At 44.9% G+C, this 6,641-nt stretch overlaps 1 non-coding gene across 1 annotated transcript; it reads left to right on the forward strand.

Moving 5' to 3' along the window:
• Window positions 1-377: 377 nt before the first annotated feature.
• LOC123613504 (U6 spliceosomal RNA) lies at window positions 378-484 on the forward strand. Its single transcript, XR_006720868.1, has one exon. It is a non-coding gene; the product is annotated as a U6 spliceosomal RNA (small nuclear RNA).
• Window positions 485-6,641: the final 6,157 nt, after the last annotated feature.

Here is a 6,641-nt window from a genome sequence, read left to right on the forward strand (position 1 = left end):
GTTATTTGAAGGGGCGTTTCTTTGATTACAGGCAAAGCTGAATGTCTTCCCAGATGTCTGTTTACTACTAGTGTCTCTGTTTTTATGAATTGTCTTCTCTAGCTCTTGGCTGGTTTGCCTACTGGGAACTTCATGTTTTGGGACCAATATGTACAAGCTCAGCAACGTAAAAATAAGCCCTTTGTTATATTTGCTGCGAGTGTCTTCTCCAGGGGATACTTTCCCTCTGATTTTATGAGACTGACGCGCTGCCTACTGCGCTAAGAAGGCAGGTCCTCTGATTTTAGTTATGCTAGTTTTGTGCAATGGTTGTTTCTATAATGTACAAACTGTCCATCCTTCATAATTTCTTCCACCTTAACTTATAATCATCCCTTGTCCTCTCCTTAGCAGCGCATACGCGAAAACTGGGAAGATAGAGAAAAGATTAGTCTGGCTTCTGTGCAAGGATAACACACAAGTTCATAAAGTGTTCTGTGTTTTTTATGGCATAAGAACTATATCTCAGTGAAGCTGTTACACACACACAAAAACCAACTTATCTTCCCTCTAAAGATCTGAAGCATTACAGTAAAATAAGTTTCTTTTTAGAGTGAGGGTTTTATTTCAGCATTTCCTATCCATATTCACTTGTGATATGTGCCTATAATTTTCTTTTTGTGTGTTTTATCATTATCAGATTTTAGGAAGAAGATCATGCTTGCCTAATGGACATAAATGTACTCTTATCTCTTTTTTGCACTCTGGGTGTTTTTTATACAACATTGAAATCATCTGTGTCTTAAAAGTATGAAAATTGTTCTGGTGGAAACATTGGAACCAACTGCATTCTTTGGGTTGTTATCAAGTAATTTCCTCAGTTTCCTCCTTGTGTATTATTCTGTTTAGATTTCTATTCCTTGAGTTATTTTTAGTAATCTGTATCTTATTCAAATTATTCATTTCATTGACAATTTCAGTTTATTAGCCTATTAGTGTGCGTAACATTTTCTTTGGATTTGGAGGAAAAAAAAATCTATTTTCTGTATTTTGTCCTATCTCCTTTCTCATCTCTAATTAAAAATGTTCCCTTAATTATATTTGTCAGACGTTTGTTTATTTTAGTATTCTTATCAAAAAACCAACATTTGAACTAATTTATCATTCTACAGCTTTATGTTTTACAATTTATTTATTTCAGTTTTTATCTTTGTTTACTGCCTCTTTTAAAATTACTTTTCCCTGTAATTTTTAAATCAAAGGCTTTGTTAATATCAGTTGGGATAATCTGAACCAGAATAGGATTTTGAAGCCTAAAATAAGTCGTGGGGAGAGGAACTGATGCATTATCATTACGTGCCTATTAATCAGGGACCAGCAAGGACCAGAGAGCCTGCACCAGCCATTTCAATAGAGGGAATTCAAATTCATATGGGAACTGGAGGTGTTGGAAGCGCTGAAGAGCCACATGGGCTGGTGAATTGACGCAGAGATGAGCAACACCAGCAAGCTGCTCCTCCCCACCCACACACAGCTGGAGGGACCAAGGAGACAGGAGGGAATGTTCCCAGACCTCTGGGAACCAAAAGCACAGGTCTGCTGAGAAGCCACAGAAGGCAGAGCTGGGGGCCAGGGATGGAGAAAGACAGTGGGGAGGATAACCTGGGTTTTACTACCCTCCTCTCCCCAGTCTCCTGCCAGTGCCTCTCTTGGGCAGAAATTAACTAGAAGGCAATTGGCTAAGGAGCCTGAGGAGTATAATTTGCAGGAGTCAAGCTGAACAGGGAAGGGCAGCCAACAGACCTGAGAATAGACAATGACCAGCACAGCCACTTTCCCTTCAACGCAGGTCAGGTTGAAAGGGCTTGTGAGGCTAGAAAGATGACAGTGCCAGCACCAGTTGTTGTACTGTCTTTTCTAGGTCTTGTGGGACTCAGCTTGTACACCACATTCTCATTGTCCCCGATTCCCTCTTGCTTTCCATCACTGAGCCCATTTCTTAAAGATATACCAAGTTTCTGCCCTGGCTCTTTCTCTAGGCAGTTCTGTCTCCTTTGACCATCTTACCCACAGCCTCAATTCTAACCTGGACCCACGTTCAGGGCTGCCCAGCTCTTTATCTGCATTTCTGATTCCTCTGCTCAGCTCCAGACCTGGATTTCTAGCTGCCTAATGGGCATCATGGATGCCTCAGAATCCTCATGACAGCCGGAAGCATTGGGGGCTGTTACAGCTACCACTCTCCAGCTGAAGAAATTGAGATTGGTTGAAGTAGCTCAGAACCACGCGGCCAGGGAATGGCAGAGCTAGGCTTTGAATTCTGCTGGTCTGGCTGCAGATTCTGGCTCTCTACCCTCCATCCCCGCTGCCCCTCAGCAGAATTAGCTGTGCTAAAAGGATGTGCCAGGAGGCTCTCTGATGGGCAAGCCAGTCTGCTTGCATGGCGGACATCCTCAGCAGTGCTGCGCAAGGCTGTTTCTTCTCCTTAGGCAGCCCCCCAAAGCCACAGAGAGCAGGTTCTGTAGGGGGCAACTGCTCAGCAGGCTCACAGTTCTGCTTTGAGTTTTCCTCTCTCTAGCTGGAGAGGCCCTGGGCTAATGGTCTGGAAGAGCTCATTCGTTTGGAGGGCCAGCTACCCCAGCTGGCCCTGGGAACCTGATCATCAGGCCACAGTTGTAGTTTTAAGTCTTGAATAAGTCAGGCTATTTCTTGAAGTCTTTTGGAGGCTTTTAAGAGGATAGTGCATGACAGTATTCTCCCTGGGGTAGCAAAGGCCCTGCCCAGAGAACAGCTGGCTTAACTAGAGATTTGTATAACTAAGTTCTGGTTCTGAAGCATGTTCCCACTTGTGTTTGGTTCCCCGATGCTTAGGGTTTCTGGAATTCTCTGGATGAAAGGACCCTAGTACATGGTGCATCTGCATTACGTGGTTAGCACTACATCTCTACCATGAGGATGTGAGAGGAGTATACGGCTGGCTCAGGGGGATCTCCTAGTATATTTACCTAGAGATAAGCACTAAGCATGTGCGTGAAGAATTAGGACAAGGCGGGATTTTATATATTAGCGTACCGTAATTAGTGTGGGCTCGAGTGACACGCTGAGTGATACCCACAATTAGAGACCAGGACTGCATGTTGTAAGATGCTGATCATAGATCATGACTAGTAAGTATAAAATGAGTTAGAGACAGTAGATAAAGGAAGGCAGGGGTAGGGAGGGGAGGTTTTGGGAGGGAGTGAGGTTTGATCTGAGTCGTGCAGGAAGATGATAAATAATAACATGGGGTAACTGTAATTGAGAGCTTTACTGTGTGCCGCGTACTCTTCTGAGCGTTTTTTGTTAATTTGTTAGATGTTTACAATAGCCCTGTGAGGTCTCATTAATAACCTCATTTTACAGATGAAGAAATTAAGGCACAAAACGGCTAGCTAATTATTCATAGTGACACAGCAGGAAGGTGGAGGAACTTGGGTCTGAACCCACAGCCTACCTTCAGCTGTTATGCTGGACTATGTAAGTAGAGTTTGCTCTGTCTTCCAAGACACTTGGGAGCCCAACACTTGAGCTGAGTAAGGGTAGGGCAGGACCAATGAATGAGCAGCAACGTATGGGGCCAAGGGTGATCTGAGGGAGGGGGCCTGGGTGCTACTGGCCACCAGGTGCCAAGCAGATAGTCCAGCCATGTGTCCATCTGCAGAAAGTGGGCAGAGAGGCAGAAGCCAAGCATTAGCTGCAGGTGGGAAGCAGGAAGTGGCTGACCCCAGAGCTGGGTGCTTCCCATCCTCAGCACTTGCCTCCCCATTCTGCTTAGTGTCCAGTGTCCCTCATTTCAGTGACATGCCTCAACAACCTTCTTTCCGAGCCTCCTCTGGCCCCAGTCCATCATACTTTCCCAGCCAGGCCCCAGTTCTGGAAAAACCTAACTTTCTCTGAACATGCTTTGCGTCCTGCAGATGAGCAGCCAAATTCTGGGAGAAAAAATTACCCGTCAAGGGCAATGGGGTTTACAAAATGTATGACTGCTGATCACAGCTGCATCCTTAGTACTGCCCATCTGTCCTACTGTAGTAGGTACAGCACCATCGTCTCTTGTCTGGATGCCTGAATCAGTGTCCTAACTGATCACCATTGTTACCCCGCTGCAAACCAGCTCCCAACAGCACAAAGAATGACAGAATTAAAGAGCCTATGATGTCACTCCCTGCTTACCCCTCACTTCCCCACTTGATCCTTATCACACTGAGATAGGTCCTTCCTGACCTAGTTTCTTCCTGCCTTTTTGCCTTCATGTCCCCCCATATTCTCCCTTACTCACTCAACTCCACTCACTATGGGGAGCAGGGGTCTATTCCTCAGTGCTTCAGGCCTTGGGACTCATTGTACCGTCTGCCTGAGGCTCCCTTCTCCAGGTATCTCCATGGAAGATTTCTTCCCATTACTCCATGCCACCTGTTTAGAAAGCCCTTTCTCCTCACCCTGGGTAAAGTTACTCTCTCTCCATTTTTTAATGACTTTTTTCCCTTCAAAATACTTATCACCAGATGAAATCCTTATTTATGTACCTCTTATAAGAACCCTATTTTCTTTGTGGCAAAAATATATCCAGCTGGGATTATATTTCCCTCTCAATCTCCCTTGAAGGTGGGAGTAGCCAGTTTGTTGTACGTCTTAGCTATGGGCTAGGGCTTCAGGGAAAGCACTTTAAGGGAGCCTGACTCAGTTGAGAGGCACCTCTTCTTGCCTTTCCTCTTTTCTCTTTTTTCCTGCTTGAATGTGGATGAAAGGAATGGAGCTGTGGCAGCCACTTTGGAATACGAGGTGCTCTGGGAGGTGGAAGTCACATGCTCAGAATGGTAGATCAGAAAGATTGGAGAAGTTTGGGTTCCCATAACATTCTAGAGCCACCCTATGAGTTTTGAATTGTCAACACCCAGTCTTATTTTATGTGAGGGAAACTCGACCTGTAATTTGCTTAAGTTGATAATGTTTGGGTTTTCTGCTATACTCAACCAAACCTATTCCTAACAAACTTACTGATAATTTTTCTTCCTTGACTAGAATGTAACCTTCATGAGTCCAAGGACTTGGCTTTGTCCTTTACTGTCAGTAACTTTGCTGTTACTCCTCAATCCCTGCACCTGTAATATGATCCGGCACGTAGTAGGTGCTCAAAAGATATTTGTTGAATGATGAGTATATGGTGATGGAGAGGGCCTGATGAGATTTCCTGAGGTGCTATTTGTGGGCTGTGCATCAGCCAGGGTGGGCTAGGTTATGCTGAAATATTAACACCAAAACAGCAGTGGTTTAACAGGACAGAAGTTTATTCCCGCTCAATTATCTGCAGGTCTCAGCAGCTTTCCCTGTAGCTATTCTCTGTGTCCAACAATTTTTGGCTGCTTTGACCTTGTTGCATCTTTTCTCAAGTTCACCATGAGTTCACCCTGGCAGAAGAAGGGAGCATGGAGAATTATGACCCAGCTCTGAAATGCTTCTGCCTGGAAGTGGCACATACCATTTTTGCTTACATTTCACTGGCCAGAGTCAGTTATATGGCCATGATGAACTTCAAGGGAGCAGGAGGGGAGGAGAATGGAAATGTTGGAGAGCACTGGGAGTGTCCGCTGTAGGCTGTATACAGCCTCTGAAACTGCTGGGGAGGGAGTGGGTAAGAGTACTGAGCACACTCAGCCAAGGAAGAAATGGTCAGTAAATCCAGCTGAGGACGCCAGTCCAAGTGGGGAGAGAAGAAGCCACACGCACATTGATTGATGTTTCCTCGAATTTATCCTCCAAGTGTGAGGATGGCAACTTGCTGACCACGTGGACCAGCCTGTGGCTCATCCGGGAATGCTGGGAGCATCTGCCTGTGTGCATTAACTCTGGACCTCATTTTGGTGCCCTCAGACTGTATTCTGTCCTCCCACTTCGTCCTGCTGCCTGGGCCTGCTCCCTACATAGCATATTTTAAACCCTAAGCCTCCATATCATCTTTGCTCTTATACAAAACTAACAGCCCCGCGTCCCATCACTTCAGGATTTTGAATTAAGCCATAAACTAATTCAAGCTAAGATGTGATAGTTTGATAAAATAACTCACCTAACATATTTGCATTTTAATGGAGGCTCTCAATGCCTTAAAGCAGAAGGGTTGTAATTTCAGGCACCCTGGTAAGCAGGTTGGGAAAATATTTTTCTCCAGAGGAGCCTTTTAGTGCTCCTTAAATCTTATCACACTGCTCTGCAGACAGAGCAGGACCGACTCTCTCGACTGATTTCTGTCACGTTCCAAGCCCGATACCACCTGGGGAGAGGGTGCAGTGATAACAGCAGAGGTCCCATTTTATTAAGGGCATTGGCAAGAAAGAAAGGAAACCTCTTCAGAGGAGATGGACTCAGGTGTGCAGAGAAAAACAAATAAAGCATCCCACTACTCTGTCCCCTGATAAAACACCCATTGGCATTCGTAGCAGAATTATGCCACTTTTCCATAAAAGACAACACATGCTTTTTGTGCAGTTGTGGAAACAGCTAGGTTTCTTCCCCACTGTTTGACATTTTCCATGCTTGTTGCTAAATCTTTGACAGAAGCATTAGCTGGGCTGAAGAATAATAGTGTTGTAAGAAAGCTGATAATGGCCTAGAAAAAAAAAAGTATG

Source organism: Camelus bactrianus, chromosome 18 (assembly GCF_048773025.1).
Source record: "Camelus bactrianus isolate YW-2024 breed Bactrian camel chromosome 18, ASM4877302v1, whole genome shotgun sequence".
Classification (NCBI taxonomy): domain Eukaryota; kingdom Metazoa; phylum Chordata; class Mammalia; order Artiodactyla; family Camelidae; genus Camelus; species Camelus bactrianus.